This window comes from Cryptomeria japonica, chromosome 1, assembly GCF_030272615.1.
Source record: "Cryptomeria japonica chromosome 1, Sugi_1.0, whole genome shotgun sequence".
Taxonomy (NCBI): Eukaryota; Viridiplantae; Streptophyta; class Pinopsida; order Cupressales; family Cupressaceae; genus Cryptomeria; species Cryptomeria japonica.
Genome location: NC_081405.1, coordinates 669,253,937 through 669,267,975, shown reverse-complemented (window position 1 = coordinate 669,267,975; position 14,039 = coordinate 669,253,937).

The window sequence follows — 14,039 nt, the reverse complement described above, 5'->3', positions numbered from 1 at the left end:
CTTGGATAAAAGGAATATCTATTAACCTAACCCTAACCCAACCCCCTAGGGTAATCATCATGTCCCCTCAAGCATTCAATTCTCCTTATCTCTCCTCTCAAGCCTCCTCATGGTGACACTTGTCAACATGGGATTGGGTTGAAAGTCTCACATGGATTGAATATCTTTCAATCCTAACCCTTGTTAAGATTGCTCAATCTTAACCCTTCATTTCCCTATTTCTTCTATAAGTAGAACCCTTCTCTTCAAACAAAGAAGGAAGCATTAGAGTATTGTTGTTATACTGGTATTAGCATAGAGATTTTTCATACCATCACTATCTACACTTGCATAGCATTTGCTTATCATATTGAACCATCTTGAATCTCCATATGGCATCCATGGCTAGTGCTAAAAGCTAAGAGCTACACTCATGTGGAACTTGGAGAGGAGAGGAACAAGGGAGGAGCAACTATGAGCATCTTGATTAGCATTTGGAGGAGTATAGTTTATCTATTCTATATTTGTATGCTTTCTATTTCATTCTTAATATCTCTCTTGATATGCCTGTTTAGGATAATCTTTTGTTGCTAACACTAACGTTTGTTTCTTGTGCTCTTGTGTGTGTTGCTGTTAAACAGATTTTCTAATCCTTTTTGCAGAGCATCAGCTTGTATTCTTAAAATTTTGAAGACGTTTATGTTTACTCATTGTATATGGTGAAAATGTGATGATGAAAACAATAATTTTGAAAGACTAACAAAGATTCAACAACAAAACCCTATCCTAAAAAATGAAAAGAATCCACCATACACAAATGAAGATACCCAAGATCATGTAAATAAACAAAATAAAAAAAGATATATCATTCACATGTCAAGTAGGGTTTCAATCTCCATTGATCTTATTTGATATATTTGCCCTCAGATTTTATGTGTGCACAAGAGCTCAACAAAAAACAAATTGTGGTTGATAGCTGGATCGCAAGAAGGGTTGATTGCATATGAGTGTTTAGATGCATTGATTAGATGATTAGGGTTTATAATGAAGGAGAGCATCCTCTTATATAAAAGATGCTTTAGAAAATGCAGAGATAAGATTAAAAGGTGAAGATAAATGGTCGGCTAGGATTAAAGGGTAGGTAGAGGAAATAGTTAAATGATAAAGGGGGTAGGTAAGAGAAGAATTAAGAGATGAATGACATGTGTCATGGGTAGAAAAGACAAAAATTAATTAAATAAATAAAGATTTATTTAATTAATAGAGGATGTGGGATCAATTAAATAAATAAAATATTTATTTAATTTAGGAAAAGGATAATTTAAATAAATAAAAGTATTTATTTAAATGAGGAAAGACTTAGAAGAGGATTAATGAATTAATTCAATAAATAAGAATTTATTTAATTAATAGAAGACTTAGGATAAATAATTAAATAAATAAATATTAAATATTTATTTAATTAATAGAAGATTTAGGATAAATAAATAAATAAAATATTTATTTAATTAGACAGGACAATTTTAGGTGTCTACACTCATCTTACTTTTGTATATAGTTTTCTTAATCTTTAATTCCAATTTTATACTTTATATATAGATGTATTTACAAAAGCAAAGTGAATTATGTATGTTCTTATTAAAAAATAACAAAAGTGACTGCATATAAATATAGATCTAAATCCTAAAGCTAAATCTTAATTTTAACCAACTAGCAATTCCACCTAGGTGTGCAATGGGTACACCAAAGACATGTGGAAGATCTATTAGATTAGAAATGTTGTATTTTGGCATACACTTGTGCAATACATGCATTCAATTTATAGGAGAAAATAGTGTTATTTGTGCAGCAAAGTCTCAGTGGAGAAGTCATAGCTTCAAATTGTATTAACAACAACTTATAGGGAGCCAAAAATGACTAAAATAAATCCTTTGTCAACAAGATAACCAAGATCTATTAACAATAGGGAGAGAGATGGAGAGATAAAGGAGGGAAAAGTGGGAGAAAAAGATAGGGGTGAGGAGATAAAGATACGAGATAGAGATGAGAGAGGGACAGAATTGATATATATGCATATTTTGACGGAGAGATATGAAGAGATAGAAAGGTATGATATATATTAGAAGTGATATATAGAGAGAGGTAGAGATGGGGAGATATATAAAGCTATAGAGATGAAGAGAATTAGAGGGGGAGAGAGGAAGAGACATAGACATGTGTAGAGAGAGAGAGAGAGGAGAAGAATAAGAAATAAAGAGATAGGAGGAAGAGGGAGAGTGTGAGATAGAGAGAGATATAAATGGTTATATTATAGAGAAAAAGAGAGATAGATATATACTGATATCTAGAGGGGGACATGGAGAAAAAGAGATAAAAAGAGACAAACAAACAAACAAAATGAAGGGGAGAGAGAGAGAGAGAGAGAGAGAGAGAGAGAGAGAGAGAGCGAGAGAGAGAGAGAGATGGATATAGATGTAGAGAATGATATGAATAGAAAGGGAGAGAGGAACACGAGAAAGATAGATAGAGAAATAGAGATAGAGATATTTAAACTAGGGGAGATGGAGGGAGAGATGAAGTAAATAAGGGAGAAGAAGAGATAGATAGATAGATAGATAGAGAGAGAGAGAGAGAGAGAGAGAGAGAGAGAGAGAGAGAGAGAGAGAGAGAGAGAGAGAGAGCACTCAATATGTAGAGAGGGATATGGAGAGAGATATAGAGATATGGATAGAAAGTGAGAGGAGAGAGAGGTAGAGTAAATGAGATATAGATAGAGAGTGGGAGGGGGAGATATGGAGATATATATAGAGGTGTAAGAGTGATAGAGAATGTAGATGATGAAGATAAGTAATAGAGAGAAGCAAAGAGATAGAGATAGGAAGGGAAAATATAGAGAGAAGGAGATAGAGATAGAGATGGAGATAGGGAGGAAGAAACAAGGGAATGTATGTAAATGAGCGAGAGAGAGATAGAGATGATGTATAATTAGAAAGGAAGGGAGAGGGAGGGAGATAAATAAAGAGCAAAAATATTAGAGAGATAGAGAAAGAGGGAGCGATAGGGAGAGAGGGAGAGATGAAATGAGAGATAAAGAGATAGATATAACTCGGAGATGGAGAGATAAATAAATAAAATAGAGATAAAGAGGGAGAAAGAAGCATATGTGAGTGAGGAAGATATATAGAGATAGACATAAGGAGGGAGAATTAGGGAGTGAGAGAGAAAGAGATATATGGAGATCTCTACTTAGGGGAGGGATATAAATCAATAGAGATGGAGGGAGGTGAATGGAAAGGAAAAAGGAGAAGTAGAGATATATATAAAGAGAGAGTGATAGAGGGAGATAGAGAGAGGGAGAGAGGAGGAGGGAGAGCAAAGTGTTTTTTAGTGGTGAATCTTTTCCTTTTGGCCATTTTCCTAGAATTGGCAAATAGTATTAGACAACACGGTGGCCAAATCACCTAGAATATTGACATTAATGGTCCAATGTATTTCAGATTTGCCATTGACCACACACCATTTCAGATGGATTCCTGTTATATTCATCTGGAATCACTCAGACGTGGGTATTAGATCACCTCCCTTATTCACCAGAAATACTAACATGATATTGTACCTAGGACCTATTTCGCCAATAGTTATTTAAATCTTCATTGCATGCGCCGACCCATTTCGCCAATTGTTAAATTTTAAGTTAAGCATAATGAGACCCAATTCACCAATAACAATTAAAATATTATAAGAATTCGAGGACCCATTTCGCCAAATTTCAATGCATATAGAGTATGACACCTACATACAAAATGGAGGGTCAATAAAACATTATAAGCATTTGAGGACCCATTTCGCCAAATTCCAAATTTCCAATGCATATAGAGTATGACACCTACATAGAAATCAGAGGGCCAATAAGATGCATTTTAAAAAGCCCACGGAATTCGCCAAAAATGGAATCATGGATTGATATAAATACAATTGAAAGTTTGAAAAATTCTTCCTTACAATTTGTTCGTGTCTGATTAGTAAATTTGGTAGCTCTTGATTCACATTGCACATGAGTTGGAACCTTGAATTTGATTGTAGGGCAGAGGGCCAGAGCTGCAATCCTGCAACATAGGCCCAGGCATTCTTGATTCCTGATTCAGAGAATTGAGAAAGTGTAAAGGTGAGTAAACTAATCATTTCTTCATACTTCATAGTATTAGTTTTAATTCGTAGGGAGAGGTCAAGATGTCAGACAATGGTGAGACTCCTTAGGGTGGCGAAGGGATTGAGATGTCAGGCAAGGGTGATACTCCTCAGGGCAGTGAAGGGATTGGGAGGCCAGACAAGGGTAAGACTCCTCAGAGAGGTGAAGGGATTGGGAGGATAGACAAGGGTAAGACTCCTTAGGGCGGTGAAGGGATTGGGAGGCCATCAAAATGCCCAAAACTTAAAGATACTACCATAAAGTCTTACTTTGGAATTGGCAAAGTTTCTGGTCCATCAACTTCTGTAGTTGCATAAGCCATTCACAGTAGCTCACCACCACCACATGGTGGGATTGTCATTGAGTTAAATGCATCAAATGAGGATGGAAATACGAGCACGAGAGAAGATGTTGTAAGGGATACCCACAATGAGATAATTCACTTTGATGAAAATGCTAGCACTGAAGATGATGTTGGTAGGAAGAAACAAAAAAATAAAAGTAAAAATGGGGTAGGAGTGGGAAATGACAAGGAGCTTTAAGCTTTATTGGGTAGCAAAGTACCCATTCAATGAACTAGTCCCAAACAATGATGAACAACCAACAGACTGCAGGTGTAATATTTGTAGCTAGAAAACTAAAAGAGAGAAGAAGTTGCAGCTAAAGCTTGACACCATAGAAAAGCATATTGGTAAGGTTTATGAACAATAGATCATAGATGGAAAGGAAACACCAGTAGTAAGATGGAAATCAAAGGAAGAATGTCTTCATCTTGAGTATGTCGCAGAATATGAAGAGCATAACCACAAAATGACATTGATTGGTAATAGTGGAAATACAATCAAGGTTGGGCTTGAACATGTAGCGAAAGATGCAAACCTGACAAAGACTATTCGGATGTGTGTTATTTTTAATATTATGTCGAGAGGGAATCCTATGAAAGATTTCCCAGAATATAGTAATTTATTATCTTTTTTGAATATTCCTCACTATCCTATGTCACATTGGTCAATAAACGCTGGATGGGAAATGACAAACTATCTCGCTGAGGTGGAAAAGCAAAATTTATAGGAGAGTGTAAAAGAGTTAAAATTCATTTCATTATCCATAGATGAAGTTACTGCGGTAGATAACACTGCTTGGGTTTGTATGCATGTGTATACCGTAAAAGAACACATCCATCGAGCTCATCGACTTTGTGTTCGCAAAATGAGGGGCAATTCAACAACAAAAAAATTATATTTGGAAGTTAAGAAAGCTTTGAATGAAATTGATGGTATGGATGACTTGAAAATTGCCAAGAAGTTGGTGTGTCTTGGAGTTGATGGAGCTACAGTAATGCAAGGTCAAAGAACCGATCTTTGCGCAAGATTACAAACTAGTACTACACTATACATGCTTGGCATTCACTGCATGGCCCATCAAATGAATTTAGCATATAGAATTGTAAGCAATTTCCCTACAATGTCAAAAGTTGAAGATCTAGTCCATGAGCTCCACTCATACTTCTGCCGAAGTCCTAAACATTTTGTAGAATTTCAGATTTTTGCTGAGGGAGTAACAATAGGAAACAAGCTTCTCAGGGATGTTGAGACCAGATGGATCTCCTTGCATGGACTAGCGGAACAAGTTCTAACAGAATATCAATCCTTGATCAGACTAACGTACGAGCAATGCCTCACAGTAGACAAAGCTCCTAATCTCTTACATAAGTTAAGTGATATAGAGACTCTATTAACTTTATCTAGTCTTCTTGCCATGTTGGATTCAATGAACAAACTTGTTAAGAAATCCCAAGACAAAACTATGTATATCAATGAGTATGGAACTCTACATAAAATGACATGCTTGGCCTTGGATGGTCTATATTCAAATCTAACAGGGCGAAGCCCAAATTTTTTTAGGTGGCAGATAATTACAGATTTGAATCATGTTGATTTTTTTTTACAATTCAATGCAAAAAATGAGTTATGTGTCTTTGTAAAAGGATTTCAGATACCAATGCACCAATCTAAGATGGGCAAGTGAGGCACAACACTACTAGTTAAAAAGGAAGATTTTGACAGGATTGTTAAATCTGTAGTGATAATTTGAAGTCTATTGCATATGAACTTTTGACTAAGATTCATGAAAGATTCCCTAGAGAAGAAATACTTGAAGCCATGGGTTGTGTGTATCCTCAATTTTGGCATTCATTTGGAGATAATCCAAATGACGCAAAGGTGTTTTATTAAAAGCTAGAGGAATTGATATTGACATTTTCAAAAGATGCATATTGTAATGGACAACCAATAGAAGGAATTTTCATTTCAGATCATCTTAAAAAACAATGCAAATGCTTTGCATTGTGTATGAAACAATAGTTGGAAAACTTTAAGAATCCATTTGAACATGGATCAATAACAAGGCTTTGGAAAAGGTTAGATCAGAGTGAAGTATTGCATACTTCAATACCAAAATCTTTCGAACTTGCTGATTTATGTCAAACAATGATATTGGGGTCGGTGGAAGATGAGAGAGTTTTCAGTGCATTAGGGTTTTTGAAATCAAAGATCAGAAACAAACTAGTTTTCACAAGGTCTATAAAATTATTTATATTGCATAAATGTTAGAACCTTTATACATTAAATGCTTAACATGATGTTAGAACAACATTTTTTCCATTTTTCCAAAATGCCAACTCCAAGGCTCAAAATGTCCTCTATGATCATAATCTTTGTCTTAAAATATGATATATTCCCTTCTTCAAATTGTCTGACTTCAAGGGTCACACCTATTAGGATTGAATTTTTTTTGGCTAAGTCATGTCTAGCTTCGATTCATGTCATGGGTTTATCCTCTAGTTTTATGGAAGTGTCTTTTTTTGTGTTCTGGTCATGTTCATGGAGATTAGGTTTTTGTGTTTGTTTTTTGTGTTCATTGGCTAGTTGTCATTTGTTGAAAATATGAGTTGTCCTCTCTTTATTTGTCCATGTCAAGGTCAAGGGTGGTCAAATTGTCGGTCAGACATGCTTTATGTTTCATCTCTAACTCAGATAAATTTCATGTTTAACATTTTAAGTGGTGAGTTAGCAAGTGTTGGTTTGGGTTCGAATTGTGAGGTCTCTAGCTTTTTGGGTGTTAGCATTTTATGTTGGTGAGTTGGATATTGTTAATGAAATTGCTTTGGTCGCGAGGTCTCGATTTGATTTGATATCATACATTATAGCCATGAGAGTTAGTGAGTAAGTCATTTCATATAGTTGTGGCTAGCTCTAATGTTTGTTTAATGTTAGCATTTTTTGGTCACGAGCTAGTGACTAGATAGTTTGTGGTTAAGTTTTATGGTTATCACCAGCTCGTGAGGTTAAATTTATGAATAGGTGATCAAGCTGCGAGCTAGCAACAAGCTGGTTTGGGTTTACATCACAAGGTCTTTTTGGGTGTTAGCATTTTATGTTCGCAAGCTGGAGATTGTTAATGAAATTGCTTTGGTCACGAGGTCTCAAGTTGGTCTGATGTCATGCATTATAGCCGCGAGAGTTAGGGAGTAACTCATTTCATACAATTGTCACTAGCTCTCATGTTTGTTTAATGTTAGCATTTTTAGGTCGTGAGCTAGTGACTAGATAGTTTGTGGTTATCGCCAGCATGCGAGGTTAAATTTCTAAAGACATGATCAAGCCACGAGCTTGTGAGTGAAGTGCTAGCTGTTAAGAGATAAACAGTTTTATGTTGGCGAGTATGCGACAAGGATTAAAGTTAACACTATCTCCAGGTCACTACGATGATGAGGACTTAACATTTTGAGGTCGAGAATTGGCGAGTTGCGGTTCAGTTGCCCTCAGTCGCTAGCTCTTGAGGTTATGAAGGCTTACCATTTTCAGCTTGCGAGCTAGAGATAGAGTCATAAGGGCTTGTCACTAGGTTACGAGATTTTCTAATGGGAAGTCTTTCAGGCAGAGGGCTGACAACTATGTGCGACATGTTTTAATGACTTGATGGGGACTACTGAGGTGTATAGAAACAAAGGGTCCGGAAAAATGACGAATTGACATGTGGATTGTTTTGGTGCCTTTTGCTGAGTAAATACTAAAGTGAAATTTCATTCTATGATAGTTTCTAAATTTTGCATACAACTCATTATAACGTTATTGTTTTTACATCTAGTAGCCTAGTTTGCAGTTTTAAATTTTAATGGCCGAATGCATGAGCATTATTGGCTGAGATGACGACTAGTTCGTTCAAGGCAAAAAATTTATAAAGGGAGGATTGTGTTAAGAATTTTGCACACTCGCAATGATCTATGAGCCTTGGTTTGAGTGTTGACGGTGTGAGTGGTAGCATTCTCTCTGCAACTGCAAGCTATAGGCCCTAGGGTTGTGAAGGTGTCAAGTTTTGTGGTATAGCTGTAATTGTACAGAATTTGAAGTTCTATTCTTTAAGAAGATGAGTAAAGCGATGAGTAGCAGCACTTCTCAGGTGTCAGGGAGGAAATCAACTAGAGAGATGAAGTATTAAGAATAATTTATTGAATTGCTTCCAAGGACATCTAATGGGTTGTCCATGAATAAGTATGCCTAGAAAGACACATGCAGCCAGTGTAGAAACCTGAAGACCCCTAATATTTTTGGCGCTTATCTGTTTTCATACTTCTGGAACAACAGGGTAAAGAGAGTGCCCATGTCTAATCCTTGGGACTTGAACATGGCTAAACTTGTTGTGCTTGATGTATACATGGATGTGGACCTAGTTAGAGAGCTGGCAAAGGCACATTTCCCTATAACTAGGGTAATTCAAAAGAAGGATAAATCAGCCCTAGTTACCATCAATAGGGCCAGTTTTGTTGAAGCTCTCCAGATATCTAGTGCAACTTGCATGGCTATAGACCTATATAGAGAAAAGAAAGATTACGAGAATTGTAAGAATTTTCTGAAGCACACGATTCCGCAATACATGCCTAGTTCTAGCAGCTGGTCTCTGATTCCAATTCCTGACAATGTGGAGGATCCGTTTGATTTGAGTACTTTCCATTTCTATATGAAGTGCACAGTTTATGGATTATTTAAGGTGTTGGGGATGGATGGGAGCAGTATGATGCCAACTAAGCTTCTGATGATGGAAATGAACATCCAACACTCAAAAGTCAATACAGATTATGATTTTGTGGGATATTTGGTGCAACACATCCATGACGCCTTGGTGGACATCCAAAAGAATGCTTCTATCATTAATTTCAAACATTATTCCATATTGATGCACCTAATTTTCTACTACAATATAGACAAGATGGAGAAAAAATTGGTACTCGAAAGAGTGGAGTTCGCCATGCCTATGCCAGTACAAAAGTGGACACAGGTGTGGAATAGTAGCATTTACGATTCCTCTTTTCTTTATTTTGAAAATTAGATTATTTTACCTATCATGCAAATATGTTAGGAACAAAGAAAGAAAGACTTATCCTAGGTGTGAGGAGTCTTTTGAGGCAACAACAGTTTGTCCGTAATTGGCCCATTACTCATAACTAGGTGGATTTTTATTTCTTTGATAATTTTACTGTCATCAGGGTATATCGGTGTCCTCAACCCCCACACATTTTACCAAAATGTATTCGAATGAGATTAGCCATAATTGAATTCATTTGGCAGCTCACTTTAGTTGATAAAAAATATTTATTAACTTACAGAAAGGGCACTTTTCTGCCTAGCTTGTGGGTAGTTCCTGACTTTACCATTGGCAAAAGAGCCTTAGATGAAATTAATAATAGGTTAAAAAAATACAAAATGGTAACTACTTATTCTAGGTTTTGTGAACCTAACAGTTTATAAAAATTGCACTAAAAAGAATGACACCTTGGGAACAAGTGAAACATCATGAGCCTCTTAATGAAGAGGATGTAGTCAGGAATTTGATGGAAAGGATTGTCGTGCAAGAGAGAAGAAGGAAATGGGGTAATTTGATGAGGTTAGAAAAAGAATTCAAAGAGAGTGACCCTACTTTTGTTGGTTTTTATCATCAAGAGGGTTAATTGGAAAGAATGGATAAGATGCTCAATGCTTATAAGGACTTAATGACTCAAATACCAGGACAAAATGAGCCACAAGAACCAGAGGATGGATTTTCCTCTCAAGGCAATACGCCTATTGATCAGCTGGTAATGGATGTTGAAATTATTAAGAGTGGTGATGAGGTGAAATCTGTGAGGGAACCACCTGTGAAAAGACAAAAGGTTGAGCAATGGGGAGCATTGGTAAGAAGGGACCCTGCTAAGGCAGTGGTTGTTGAGAAAGGTAAATACTTTCAAGGTATCAAGTAGAGGCTTAGGGAGAAACCAATTGAAGAAGAAGTGGGATAAGTGGACTTACCTTTGGCTACTCACATGGATGAAATGATTATGCTATCAAAGTCTTTTATGGAAGATGGTTCTTTCATAAAAATATACGAGTTCAAAAGTTTCCTAATCAAACTTAAGCAGAATTAATTGGGAAAAGAATTGGATTTGGGAGAGGGAGGTAAAGAGAAAAATGAACATATTATTCAAGCCCTCCAAGTGTATGATCCTGACAATGAGGATTTAATGGTGGAGCAAGCAAGATTCTTTGTAGAAAATAGTGGAATGTTGTTGTTGCCTAGGTGGGACATTCACTCCACCTTCATTATTGATCAAATTAGAAGGCAATCGGATCCTCTTTTCAGATCAGGGGTTGATGTAGGAGATTTTGTAAGAGGATCAGGATTTGATCCCAAATCCAAGAGACTTGCAATCTGGTCACTTGCCCCTGCCACATAGAAGCCCCATCTCATGAATATTCAAGGGGAGAGAAGGGGAGACAAATTAATTTGGAATCTGCAAGACAATGGTGATAATGAAACTGCATATTTAATGACATGTGTCTCTTATATGAATAAAAATAAAACAATGGACTTGGAAAAAAGAAATGTTGAAACATATAAGGAGCTAATTGTAATTGCAAAGAAGTATGAAGAAGAGATAATGAAGAGTGCAACGATGAAGGATCAAATCAAGGAGTTGACTGAAAAATTGGCCAATATGCAGAGTACATCCCATGGCCATACTGCAGAGTTGGTGGATGCTGCCACCAATGTACTTGAGGAGTTTGTTCCTGTTTCTACTGAGGTTGCATTTCCTGACTAGATCAAGATTCAACTTGTGTATACTGGGACGATAGAGATGTTGGAGGACACCAAAAATGAGAAAGGAACGTTTTCTCTGTTGAAGGTTCTCCAACATAGAATTGACATGTTAAAAGGTCAAATTAAAGATGTTCATGACTTTCACAATTCTCTGAAGGAAGCTGGTGATGTGTGCTTTTATACCATCTCATTTTTGGAACCATTATTCAATGTGTGGTCCGGAATGAACAAATTAATGGATATATTGGAAGTTTCTATAGTTTATAGGGATGACCTACCAGAGAAAATAACTGACACCAAGGAGATTGTAGGCACTATGAACTCTTTGTTTTCATTTTTCGAGGGCAAGGACCAGCTAATAAAGGGAAAACTACATAAATTCATTGATGGCTATAGTGTTTTCGTTCCTGTCATATATTACAAAGAGGGATATATGAAGCAATTGGATGTTTGTAAATATGAATTGGAGATGATAGTCGAAAATATAGAGACTTTACTCCACCTAGGCCATGACATAGATATTCCTAGTTTTAATGAAGTGTTGGATGCACTGTACAAGACTGAGGTGGATTTTTTAAAGTTTGTTGTTGATGCATGGGTTGTAAATGATGCTCGGTGGAATGAGGTCATTAGATAGTTAGAGGAGGTTAAGAAGTTTGTATGCCCTACAAATCAGGAAGTAGCTAGATGAGAAATAATTATGAACAAGGGAAAAAGGGCCCAAACTGAAATTTGAATGATTATTTTGTTTTTGTATGTTCTGAGGAGTAGAATGACCTAGCACCTAAGAGATGCTAACAAGGAGGATAAGTGTTAGAAAATGCATCTTGATTTTTCTATGACAACTACAGATGACCTTCATTGAGTTAAAGACATTATCCTGAATACCCATAGACAAAGGTACCAAGTCAGAGTTTCAGTTGCTACTCTAGTTTCCAGTTTCCTAAGTGATCGGTAGCTTGTTTACATTCTTTGGTTATAAAAGTAATACCATGATCACTTAGGAAGGGGTTTAGAAATTTTGTAAGTCCAGGTTTATTGAGTCATAGGTCTCAGTCATTGATAGGAAAGATACATGGTAACATGAGTATCCTGTAACTTTTTATAATTTAATAGAGAAATATAGAAGTCTGAATAGTATTCTTTGAGTCTTTGAGTTGCAAATTTTGAATATTTGAACATTGTATGATGGAAGTGATTATATAATATTAACACAAATATGATTTGCAGCTTATTTATCTCCTTTGTGTCAAATCAGTGAGTTGTGAATAAGTTGGTGAACTCACAATACTGGTTCCCACTTTTTGGTACATCCTTATTTTTGTTGAAATCATACATTTTTTAGAAAATATAATGATTTAATCTTTAAGAGGTCCCATTTGAAGATAATTAATTGAAGAGTGTTAGATCAAAGGCTCTTAGATCAAAATTTATTGGATAAAACCTCTCTACTTCTAAATCATACTTGCAATGGAGTCTCCTTTGCATCTATCAAATGCTGATAAAAAACTAATTTTACATTAGATTTTGGGGGGTCAAATGAATTCATTTGGAAGTTTTTTTTTAAAAGTATTTAGTCCTTATTATAATCTTTCCAAAGAGTATAATTTTTAATATATTTTTGTTTTATTTCTTATAAATGTAGGTTTTTCACCAAACATGAACTTCTTTGTTCAATGCATTGGGAAAATTAGTAAACTAATTCAAAAAAATATCTATGCCCTAGGTATTTATGTCTTCTTTCTAACAACAAAATTTTATTTAATTTTGATATATATAGAACAAGGTATGTGTTCAAACGTACACCTATATCTAAATTATAATTAGCCGGACTTCAAAACTAAATAAATTAAAAAATATTGAACATATCACTATCAAACTAACTGCATGCCCTGGGTATTGATGTTACAAACCAAAATTCAAAAGAAATAAATTTTTATCGTTTCTAGAAAAAAAGTTATGCATTTCAGGATGCACATCACTCTTAAAAAAAATTGTTTTCTGTAAAAAAACTACTTTTTGAGGGAGATGGAAAAATCAATTAAAAAAATGAAAAAAAAATGGAAAAAATATATTTAGAATCTATAAACAAGATGTTATAAATCACTAGTTTACACCATCTTCAAATTCTCAATGGTTTAAAAGGTATAGGTGTCGGAAAGTGAAGGTTTTTTTCAAAATGTTCATCTAAGTGTTAAAGTTGGTCAAAAAGTGGGAACCAGTATTGTGAGTTCAACCAAGTACAACGTCCATATGTAATAAAAATAGGCAGATGTCACAATAGAAGTGTTCCTTCAATTGATATAATAGTTGATTCATTGTGGATGAGAATGTTTGCTTGTTTATATGATCATTGTTTCAATAAGAGATCACATATACAGTTTATTATACCATGATACTTGCATCAATATGGAGATGTCACAAAAGAAGTGACCTTCCAATTATAATAGTTGATTCATTGTGGGTGAATATGTTTTCTTGTTTGCCTTTGATTATGAAAGTGTGATTTTTTTGAGATCTGATTTTATGATTACATTCTTTTTATATTAGATTTTATTAGACTTTGGATCAAACCTCATTTGTGTTTCATTATTACATCTTGTTTAGGGTTTGGGCTTTCATTGTGTTGTATATATTTGATCTCACCTACCCAACCTTAGACTGTGTTCTTACTTCATTGTCTATAACATCTATCATGAAATTGGATCCTCAGAAGATATTCCCTTTAATTGAGTTG